Genomic DNA, 12,101 nt, shown 5'->3' on the forward strand with positions numbered 1-12,101 from the left:
AATTGAAATTTCAGATGATTAGAGCTCTAGTCTTAGTAATAATGCAACAGAGCTAAATTTCTTAAGGGTTCTTTGTCCCACCCTTGAGTATTTTCAAAAATGGAGATGAAGATATTAACAGAGATAATTCATTTCCTTTACACTAAAAAAAAAAAACCAATCGAAAAAAAGACATACATTCACCACCTAAGTGAGAGTAAACGTTCAAGAACAGTCCCAACCGGGGACTATTCAAGACTTTCTCCTAATGAGAAAACCTTGAACGGGTATCTAGGCATATGATGATGCAAACATTTCATATATTTATTGTTGTATTTAGTTTGTCATTATATAATACACAAATCTAATAGCTAGCAGGAAAAAACGTTTATTAAAACAATAATAGAGAGAAAGAAATATTTATAGCTTAGAGAAGTTTATAATTCATACATTTAAATTAGACAAATTAAATTTAGACTTAACTATAACATATTTTAATTCACAACTATAAATCTACCACAACTATAAATCTACCATACCATTAAATCAATAATGCTTAATATAAAGAGTACTTTGTATAATTGTATGTCATGAATAATGGGTTTCGAAATTATACCTGAAATGGCGCCTTAGACCAACCGTGAGAGCAAGCAAGAAGGTTGTTGTACGTGGAGGGGGGGCAATGCACGTCTATATTGACAAACCCTAGACTACAGGAACTTATAATTACTACATTGTAAAGCAAATCCACCAAAAAGTCGAAGGAATTCATCAATGGAGGGATATAAATAAAACCTAATTGCTACTTACCTTAGGTTGAAGACAATGGAGGGAGTTAGCTTCAATGGAGGTGAGAAAGCTCGCAACACTTAGTGATTAGGGGATTTTTCCCCACTAATCACCATCTGACAAGTGGACCAATCAGGTTCCGCCATGTGTCCGTCACATGGGCCAATAGGAGTCTGCCACGTGTCAAGCAATGATCCGTCCACTATGGACCAATTACGACACGACACGTGTCCTTCCCATGACACCTGGGATAACCGGTCACCTAGGCCCAACTTCCGAGGGAAGCCCAATCAGCCCAAGGTTAACCTAAACCTAGATTGGCACGTTTCCCGAGGTTATAAATACCTCCCTTAATCCTCATTAAGGGGGATTACGCAAAAAACGCAGATTACACACATTAAACTCTCTCACCTAGAGAGACCCAATCACTTTAATTTCCGCACTAATTACTCCTTAATCAAGTACTAACTTGACCGTCGGAGGCGGATCTCCAATCATCCGGAGCATCCGTTTGTTTTGCAGGTACAGGCGCCCGGTTCCAGTTTCGGAATTGTAACTCTCCCGCAGGACATCAGAAAACCCCGAAACATCTTGGCGCCGTCTGTGGGGAGAGTACTTCTGAGATGGCATCCACGTTTGTACCGGCTCCTGAAGAGAGGCGTCCCCTAGACGACCCTCAAGTTCAGTCGGACCACGATACTGAGAATGAATTTGAAGTTGAAGCTCACACAGCTTCAGACGGGACCCTAAGGGCCCGACGTACTCGTCATACCGAAAGGAGGGAACGGGAACATCTTCAAGCTGGAAGCGAGCCAGCAGGCGCACCGCCTGTTTGGCAGCAGCCGACTGATGGGTCTGCTCCCATCACAAGGAACGAACTCATGACCTTCATGAGGGACTTCAAGGGAGAAATTCAAGAGTTGATCAACAAGAAGCCGCCTGCTCTGGACAAGGAGCAGTCGGCTAAGAAACCCTCCACTTCACGGAAGAGGAAGCCAGTTCAAGGGCGAGAGGCGACCCCTCATCCTAAATCTAGGAAGTGGGAGCCACCTGCCCTTGATTTCTCAAAATACCGTTTTCCTACTCCAGGAAATAGGAAACCTGTTCGTCATATTCAGGCGGACGGGTCGAGAAAAACATACACAGACGCTCGGCTACTGCTAGAGCAGAAGAAGAGTGACCGATTGTCAGAGTCGGCCTCTACTTCAAACTTCCAAGACCGTCTGCGAAATACCTCGATGAGGCATACTCAGTCGTATCATGAGAGTCAGTCAGGCGGCACCTCCCGTCAGTCCGGTTATCATAGCGACCAGGCGGTACCAAACTTACCGTTTGTACCGCAACAACAGTATTTTTTACAGCCACCTCCGTTTGGTGGACAAGCAGCAAAAAACGTCCAACCTATGGACTGGCAGCTACGGTTGCTTAGAATTGGCGAACAATCGTCGGCCTTCTCCAAGGAAATTACTGAAGCCGCTCAGCCGGCCAAAGTGAAAAATGTATTAGTAGGCGCCTATGACGGCACTACTAACCCAGAAGACCATCTGATGGCATTCACCAACCTGATGTACCTTCAAGGGTTGGATGATCCCACTTGGTGCAAGTGTTTCCCAGCGACTCTCAAAGGAATCGCACAACAATGGTTCGGCAACCTGCCGACTGGTTGTGTAAATAACTTCAAGACGCTTGCTTACTTATTCACCTCCAACTTCGCCATGAACATCCCTGCGAGACGACCCTTGATTTAGGAACAATTCAGCAGGGCGAGAAGGAGGGGCTTCATTCTTACATCAGGCGGTTTAACCTGATGAGAATACAGATTCAAGGGTTACCGGATGAAGTAGCCTATACTGACTTTTTCAGAGGTCTCAAAGATGGGTCGACCTTCAAATTTGATTTGGTCCGAAAGAGGGTGGCGACTCTTCAAGAGGCCTTGATTGAAGCGGAAGCTTATATACAGGCGACTGATCTTTGTAGTACGGTAAAACAGTCAGACGGGAGAAGGTCCGACAAAAGAGAAGGACGACAAAAACAGTCGTCAAACAAAGACGAGAAGAGAAAAGAGGTCTGGGCGGCTGATTCCTCTAAACAGCTGGCCCAGAAAAAGAAAAAAGAATTCAAACCATACTCCCCAAAGTATGTGTTTAACAAGGATAGCCAATTTATCCTAAAGGAAATCAGGGAACGGATCTCAATTGAGAAGCCGGTCCCCATGAAGGGTTCTGCAAACAACCGGAACCAAGAAAAATTCTGTGATTATCATGAAGATGTTGGTCATCACACCAATGAATGCATCAGTCTCATGCGGTATCTGGACCGCCTGGCTGAGCAAGGTGATCTTGACACTTATGTCAGGAAATCTACGGGGAACACTTCCTCGAAAAAGCAGTCGGCCAAAAAGAATCAGCAGGCCGAAAGTTCAGATACAGATGATGCAGTCGTCTACACCATTGCAGGCGGCTTCTCAGGAGGCGGCCCCACTATTAGGGGCAACAAAGACAATATCAGACGGTTAGATGTAAATTCCGTTCACCAAGAACGGCCCTCTAAATATTCATTTCCTGAGATTGTCATCACTGAAGAAGATCTAGGAGGGGTAAGAGGGCCGCATGACGACCCTATCGTTATTGAATGTAAAGTGGCCAACCAGAGAGTTGGCCGAATCCTCATAGATACCGGAAGCTCCTCATATCTCATCAGTAGCAAATGTCTGTCGAAACTAAAATATCAGACTGATTGCATACATCCGGCATCCCACCCTTTAGTAGGGTTTGGAGGAGGAGTCGTCCACCCAGTTGGACGAGTGGATTTACCCATCCGCCTGGTTGAAAAAGGGGAAGGACGACACATGGTAGTCCGGTTCCTGGTAGTAAAAGAACTCTCGGCCTACAACATGATTCTGGGACGACCAACCCTGAATAATTCCAAGGCTGTTATAATCCCATCTCTTATGTTGCTCAAGTTTGAGAGGGATAATGGAACAGTCGGGTCCCTAAGGGGAGATCAGAGGATGGCCCGAGAGTGCTATCTCTCGGATATCAAGCCCACTGTTATGGCCACTATGTCGAGCGGTGGAAAAATAGACCTTGACAATGTCAAGGAGAGTGCGCCTGTTCAAGAAGCAGGCGGCAAGAAGAGAAAGGCATCCCAGACAGGGGCCGCAAGAAAAGACAGAAAATAGCAATCATTGGCAGAGGAGCGGTCGGATGAATTCCGCCCTCAGCCAGCTGGTGAGCATACGGACCTGATGTTAGATGACTCGCGTCCTAACAGAACAATCAAGGTTGGGACGACTGCTCTAAGGGACCTGGGTGACGATTTTCACAAACTATTGAAAGAATACAAGGACATCTTTGCATTCGAAGTCCATGAAATGCTAGGCATTAGTCCTAATCTGGCAGTACATAAACTGGCCGTGGATCCGAAAAAGAAGCCGGTACGGCAGAAGAAGCGGAACCATGGCGAAAAAAGAAGTCAGGCGGCAGCCGCCGAAGTTAAAAAATTACTTGATGCAGGGTTCATTCGGCAATGTTACTTCCTAGACTGGGTTGCAAATGTGGTGCTTGTTAAAAAGCCAAATGGCACCTGGCGAATGTGTGTAGACTTCACAGACTTAAACAAGGCGTGCCCCAAAGACAGTTACCCTCTGCCTAAAATTGATAACCTGGTCCACTCAACAGCCGGCCATGCTTTGATGAGCTTTATGGACGCCTACTCTGGTTTCCATCAAATTCATTTATGGGAGAAAGATCAGGAGAAGACAGCCTTCGTCACTGATCAGGGGTTATACTGTTACACGGTCATGCCGTTTGATCTTAAGAATACCCCGGCCACTTTCCAGCGAATGATAAACACTGTGTTATTTGATCAGATAGGGAGAAATGTCGAGGCATATATTGATGATATGATTGTCAAGTCTAAACTTCAGAAAGATCATCTGTGGGACCTCCGAGAAACTTTCGCCACACTCAGGCAGCACCATGTCATGCTCAATCCCAAGAAATGTGTCTTTGGAGTTGAGTTTGGGAAATTTCTCGGATTCCTTATCAATCAGAGAGGAATAGAGGCGAACCTTGAGAAGGTGCAGGCGGTCATCGACATGCAGTCGCCTCGTACCGTCCGAGAGGTTCAGAAGTTAACAGGTTGTCTGGCGGCTTTGGGAAGATTTCTAAGCCGATCAGGCGACAAATGCCTATACTTTTTCCAGGCAATTAAGAAAAAGGCAAGGTTTGAATGGGGGCCGGATGCTGAGGCGGCCTTCCAGAAATTGAAAGTTCACTTGCATTCCTTGTCGAGACTGGTCAGCCATTTGCCCAGAGAAGTACTCTACATGTACCTGGCCGTCTCTGATCATGCGTTAAGCGTTGTTCTCCTTGCTGAAAGAGACGGCTGTCAGCTCCCGGTCTACTTTGTCAGTCATGTACTGAAAAATGCCGAGTTGAGGTATCCCTTAGTGGAGAAATTTGGTCTTGCACTCTTCATGGCTGTTAAAAAATTGAAGCCCTACTTTTTGGCACATGCAGTCGCCGTGTATACAGACCAACCTATCAAGCGGCCACTGACCATCATGGAGTCGTCAGGCCGAATGATCAAATGGGCCATAGAAATACAGAGCCTCGAAGTTACCTTCGAGCCTAGAAAAGCAGTGAAGGGGCAAGCCTTTGCTGACTTTATTGTTGAGATGACTCGTCCTCCTGACTCTCAAGTTACAGACCAAGTCTGGAGGGTATATGTGGACGGAAGCTCTACTTCAAATGGTTGTGGAGCAGGCGTCATATGTCAGTCGCCAGAGGGCGACATGTACGAGTATGCTCTACGCTTCAGTTTTCAGGCCTCAAACAATGAGGCAGAATATGAAGCTTTACTAGCCGGAATCCGCATGTGCAAGGCGGCAGGGGCAAGAAAAATAGACGCCTGTTCCGATTCACAATTGATAGTGAGTCAGTACAATGGCGAATACGAAGCAACCCATCCGGCCATGATCAAGTATTTAAAGGCGGTCCGACAAGCAGTCGGCTCCCTTGAGGATTTCCATCTGACCCAAGTGCCGAGATCAGAAAACAATCAGGCGGATGCACTGTCAAAATTAGCATCATCCGCCTCCTGCGATACTCCTCGAACTGTTTTTTGGGAAGTAATGGAGAAGAGAAGCATCGAGGAAGACCCTATTGGAATCCTAGACAGAAGCTCAACCTGGATGGATCCAATCAGGGCATATCTGACAAATGGTACCCTGCCGGATGATCATCAACAGGCGGCAGCACTGAAAAAACGAGCAACCAGTTTTGAAATAATAAAGGGAGAACTTCACAAAAGGGGGTACCTTCAACCCTTCTTAAAGTGTGTTACTCCAGAAAAGGGACGAGAGATACTAGACGATCTTCACTCTGGTTACTGTGCTTCCCATATAGGCGGTAGGACGCTTGCTCAACGGGCAAGGCGGCAGGGCTACTTTTGGCCTACTTTAGAAGCAGATGCAATGGAGATGGTGAAAAAATGTGACAAGTGCCAAAGGTGTGTCAAGCTAATTCACCGCCCGGCTACTGACCTCACTACCATTCATAGCCCACTACCGTTTGCTAAGTGGGGCATGGATATTCTAGGTCCATATACGCCTGCTACAGGCGGAAGGAGGTACATACTTGTTGCCGTCGACTACTTCACTAAATGGGTAGAGGCGGAGGCTGTAAAGGGAATCAAGACGAAAGATGTAATTTCATTCATTTGGAAAAATGTCATCACTCGGTTCGGGGTTCCCATGTCTATGGTTTTTGATAATGGTCCCCAGTTTGAGACGCCTGTTCTCAAAAGCTGGTTGGGTGACCAAGGAATTGCACACTACTTTGCATCTGTCAGCCGTCCACAAGCAAACGGCCAGGTAGAAGCCTTTAATAAAATCATCTCAGACGGTCTCAAGAAAAAGGTTGAACGAGCAGGCGGCCTATGGGCGGATGAATTACCACATGTTCTCTGGGCCATTAGGACGACTGAAAAAGGGGCGACTGGAGAAACTCCATTCCTCCTAACTTATGGTGCGGAAGCTGTTCTTCCAATAGAACACTACGAGCCGACTCTTCGAGTAATGCTATATGACGAAGAGGCAAACTGGGAAGCCATGCGCCTGGCATTAGACTCACTTCCTGAAAGGAGGGGCAATGCTGTCTTGCGCCATGAAATTTACCGCCTGAGAATGACTAGATCATACAACAAAAAAGTACACAGGCGTCCACTCAAAGTGAGGGACTTTGTACTTAGAAAAATGGAAGCAGTTGGAAGGGCTAATGAGTCTGGCAAACTAACTCCCAACTGGGAAGGACCCTACCGAATCTGTGAAGAGGTCAGGGACGGTACCTACCGTCTGGGAACACCAGACGGACAACCGTTGCCTCGAACTTGGAATGTAGATAATCTTAAGAAATATTTCTTTTGAATGATGTAAATATTCAAGGGCTACTTAATAAAAGTTTGCATACTTAATATTCAATTTTGTACTAAGAGGGGCACGCCTACTAACAAACGGTCGGCTACTCTCCATACTCAGTTTTTATTCTTACTTAAGAGGGGCATGCCGTCTGTACCTTTACAGTCGGCTACTCTCCATTGAGTATTTTACTCTATCTTCAGAGGGGCATGCCGCCTGTACCTTTACAGTCGGCTACTCTCCATTGAATATTTTACTCTCACCATAGGGGCATGCCGTCTGGACATATAGTCGGCTACTCTCCATAGAAGAGGGCCGACTGGTTCCAAACACACAGCCACCCCCCTTATACTTAGCTAAAAATGATCAGGGTCTAGCCGACCCTGTGCCTAAACAGGCGGCTACCCTCCTTTTACTTAGCACCTACGTTCACTAAGAACTAACCAAGGCCACAGGCCGAATGATCAGACCAGGCGCCAAGCCAACTAATCCAATCTTCAAAACTAATACGACCTGTCCCAACATCATAGCAGGCGTCCGGCGGCATCCCTCCGGATGAAATTCGTCGCAGAGAGCAGCTCCCTTTTGGGTGGAACATTGCTCTATAAACTAATTACACGACACCTATACGACTGACCCCAAGGGCAACCACGTAGCCGTTTTTGAGACAAGGATAACTACTAACCAAACCAGTGGTAGCAGTAGGCATCTGAGTCAGATGACCTCCTGTATTACTTGGGATAAATGCAGGGGGTACCTCTTGAGTTAATAGCCAACAAACATTGGCGAATCAAAAGGTTCAGCCGGCCTCCGCCGCCTGGTACCTTTACTACTCAAGCAGGAGTGACGGCGACTGAGTAACACCAAAGTTAACTCATAGTCATTCTCTCAAACTTAGTATGGAGCCTAAAAGGTATGAGTCGTCCGCCTGTTTTTAGCAAACAGGGGCTCTCAACCACTACTCCTGCTAAGTTAACAACCTATGAGTTAAAAGCCAACAAACATTGGCGAATAAAGGGGGACAACCGGTACCCACCGCTTGATACCTCTACTACTCAGTTACTTGGCGACTAGTAACAATCATGTTTACTTGGTCACTCCCTAAAAATTTTAGTTTGAAACTAAAAAGGTGTTCATACAGTCGGCCTAGACGGCCTAAAGTCTCTAGCCTAAAAGCATGACAAGTATGAAACAATTTCCCTACTTGGTTAATTTTACAAATGACAGGACCGCCTGCCTAAATGGGATCCAGTCTTTAAAATGGTTCGAATACCGATTGGATAAATGGCCGACTGATTGTCTAGCCTGGAAACAGACAACCAGTCGTCCAGGGGCATAGGCGGCGTGACTAACTATCCGTACCTGTCTGCAACTATCGGCCATGTAAAACAGTCGGTATAGTGTACAATTGGATATCAGAATAATTCCATACTTGAACAAATTTGAAGCAGAACAAAAAAAATTCATTAAAAAGAAGCCGGTCATTAAAGACCGACAAAATATTCAGAGCCCCGGCCCCCTGGCCGGGTAAATACAAACAAACGGCACACAGGCCGTGGAAAGAAGACATAAAGCTTAAGAAGGGGGCAGATCTTCAATATTAGCAGTTGCCGCCTGGTCAGCACTCTTCCTGCTAGACTCGGCTTCAGCTGCATCCTTCTTTGATGCATTACCCCCAAGCGGCACAATCGCCACTACCGGCTGCTCCTCCTCCTGCAACGCCTCTTCCTCAGCAGCCGCCAGGATCTCTTGATTATATCTATCAGAACACTGGCGGTACGTTTTTTCCCATGAGGCAAAGTCGGCATTGGGGAAGAGGCGGCCCCAAGTCATGCGCTGGATTTGAGCAGAGTCTTCCATCATCTCCCGGACCAGCTCTTTCTTTTCTTGCTCGGCCTTTTCCGAGAGCTCCTGAGTAAGACTCTTCTCCTAGGTCACCAGCCGTACCTATACGCTCGCCAAGGATTTCTCCAAGGTTTCGTATGAGGACATCTTTTGGCGAAGAGGTCTCAGCTCGGCCTTGAGGTTGTTGATGGTCGCCTCCAGCTCGCTATTCCTCTTCTGGGCCGCCTTTAACTGAGCCCGGATAGCGGCAGTAGCCTGCGCCTGATAATAAAGAATATCAATGGTCAGAACTTCATTTTGGGCAATTTGAAACATTGCCTTATCACAGTCAGAGGCGGCCATAGCTTTTGCATCCTTTACCTCTTTGTTCTTCCGGTCAAGCGGCTTGCGAAGGCCGTTCACTCGGAGCAGGGCCTAAGTAAAAAGGGGAACAGGCGTCAGTTTCCAAACAAAAAAGAAAACAGGCGTCCTGGAATTCAAATACTCAAAAATATGCTAATTATACCTCAGCAAGGACCCCTGCAATCCCGTCTAGGTCAAGGGTGCCGACACCCCTGACCGCCTCCCTTTTAGCTGGAGGAACGACCTTGATCATAGACTTGGCCACCTCGACCAAGTCAGGCTCCTGAAGGCTGGCTGCATCAAGCATAAACAAACGGATTAGACCTAGTAAAGAAGGGAGCAAGTCTAAAATTTACAAGAATAATTTCATACTTCTAGGTGGCCCAGCTAGAGTTTTAGAAGAAGTGGTCAGCTGCTTCTCAGCCGCCACATGTTTCCTGGCAGAACCAGGAGAGCTCGCAACAGTCGTCCTCCGGGCCTTGGGGTCCGGCTGTTGGGAAGAAGAAGCTCTTGGAGCGCCCGTCTAAAAAAGAAGAAAAGAGTCAGTATATGCATAAACACAACTCTAAAAAGAGGGTGAAAGGTTCGAAGCCCACCAAGGGTGCCCCCTTGTTGGGGGAGTCGGTTGAAGACTGTTGCATGATGGAGGCCCGCAACATGGCCGCCGCAGTATTGGAGGCGGTAATTTTGCTCATGGCGTCCGCTGCAAAAACAAATAGCAAAGTTAATAAAAGTCATAACAAGAAATGCACGGAACAACAGAGTATTCGACAGGCCGGCTACCTCTTGAGCACCGACTGCTGAGGCCACAGGCGGCCAAAAAGTACTCGTTGTAGAGCCATTTGAAGCTCGGGACGCAGTGCAGGGGTACTTGCTCTCGTACCCCTGAAGTAGAGTTCACCTTCGACTCTACTTTGAAGAGTCCTTTATCTAGGATCTCTTTCTTAGCCTTGGGGGGAACACGCGGCATGATGCGGCCGCCTGCAAGAAGGGGCGGATTCCTGTTCCACCTGTTGAAGCGCTTGTTCAGCTCTGTGTCTGAACTCTCAATGATAAGGAAGGTGCTCCGCCAGTCCTTCCATTTGTTTGCTTTACCTCTCGTCATGAGGTAGCCCCTGTGGCTCGTCAATTGATACCAGCCGGTACCGCCTGCCTTAGGGGTCCGGCTGAGGTAGTTCATGTGGGCGAAAGCCTCGAAGTTCGGCTCCACCCCGTGTAGTTCGCACCCGGCCACATAGCCGAGTACGTTGACCCAGGAGTTCGGGGCTAACTGCCATAACCCCAACTCATACCCATCCAAGATCCGCTGAACAGCCGGATGTAGTGGGAAGCGCAGCCCAGCCTTGATGGCCGCCTCGTAGCAGCCAAAGCAGGCGCCATCATAACTGGTACCAGCCGGCCAGACGACTGTGTCTTCTGGATCCGACACGAACACTAAAAAGCCGGGGCCCATTGTGTGGTTTGCGATAAAGCTCTCCACTTTCTCTTGCATGGCTGTGATCCGGCCCCGAGGTACCGTGCAGTAGTAGGGGGTATTTTGCTCTCGGTGAGAGGCGGATGGCTCCGCCCAATCGTCCCCCTTCTCAACTGCGTGAGAAAGCCTCGCCTCTTGTAGGCGACTGTTTTTCTCTTCTGTGTCCAGAGAAGCATGGCCAGAAGAGCTAGACTCGGGATCGTCCTCTGACGAGTCCGAAGAGGACGACTCCTCCCCTCTCCCGGAGGGGCCCGCCTCCTCTCCTTTAAAAGGAGCAGGAGAGAATGTAGAATTGTCAACTGTAAAATGGGAAGGGGTCACTTTGACTCCTCCCTCAGAATTGCCGGCTTTCAAGCCGCTTTGTTTTACTTCCACATCTGGCGCCTGGTCAGATGTTTCACTAATCGGCACCCTGTGGGAGGAGCCGTCTGAGTTTGAGATCCTGGCAGTCTTTTTTGTTCTGGCCATCATGCTCTGCATAGACACAGATACAGATACAGTCGGACTTTGTATAAAGGGCAAGATGGGTCCAGAAAAGGGCAGGCGGCACTCCTAGTCCTAGATTCAGCCGTCCCCGGTGACCGGCTGATCACTAACCTAGGTCGTGTCGAGTGCTTCCGTGGTGCCATTTCAAAAAAGAATAAAGTAAAGAGAAAATTAAGAGTAAGAGAACCGACGGTTACCTGAACGAGTGACGATTGATGAAGTTCTGAAAATCCTTTGCAGTCGGCTTGTCAGAGCAGGCGGTAGGCAGAAAGGGTCCAAAATGTCAGAGCAAGTTCAGGGGTCCGAATGTTCTCTCAAAGTTTTCAAGTGTGAAAATGACCGAAGTCAACACTCCTTTATATAGGCGAAGTGAGAAGGCGAAGGGTCACTTCCAGAATTCAAAATTTTGGCAGGAGAATCTCTCGGCCTCTCGCCGAGTGACACCTGTAGCAGGTCGTCGCCTGTTACAGGGCGATACCTGTCACAGGTAACACGTGACCAGTCACGTGCCACCTGTGAGGGGCAAATGATTAGGGGATTTTTCCCCACCAATCACCATCTGACAAGTGGACCAATCAGGTTCCGCCATGTGTCCGTCACATGGGCCAATAGGAGCCTGCCACGTGTCAAGCAATGGTCCGTCCAGTATGGACCAATTACGACACGACACGTGTCCTTCCCATGACACCTAGGATAACCGGTCACCTAGGCCCAACTTCCGAGGGAAGCCCAATCAGCCCAAGGTTAACCTAAACCTAGATTGGC

This window comes from Chenopodium quinoa, unplaced genomic scaffold (assembly GCF_001683475.1).
Source record: "Chenopodium quinoa cultivar QQ74 unplaced genomic scaffold, ASM168347v1, whole genome shotgun sequence".
In the NCBI taxonomy this organism is placed as follows: domain Eukaryota; kingdom Viridiplantae; phylum Streptophyta; class Magnoliopsida; order Caryophyllales; family Amaranthaceae; genus Chenopodium; species Chenopodium quinoa.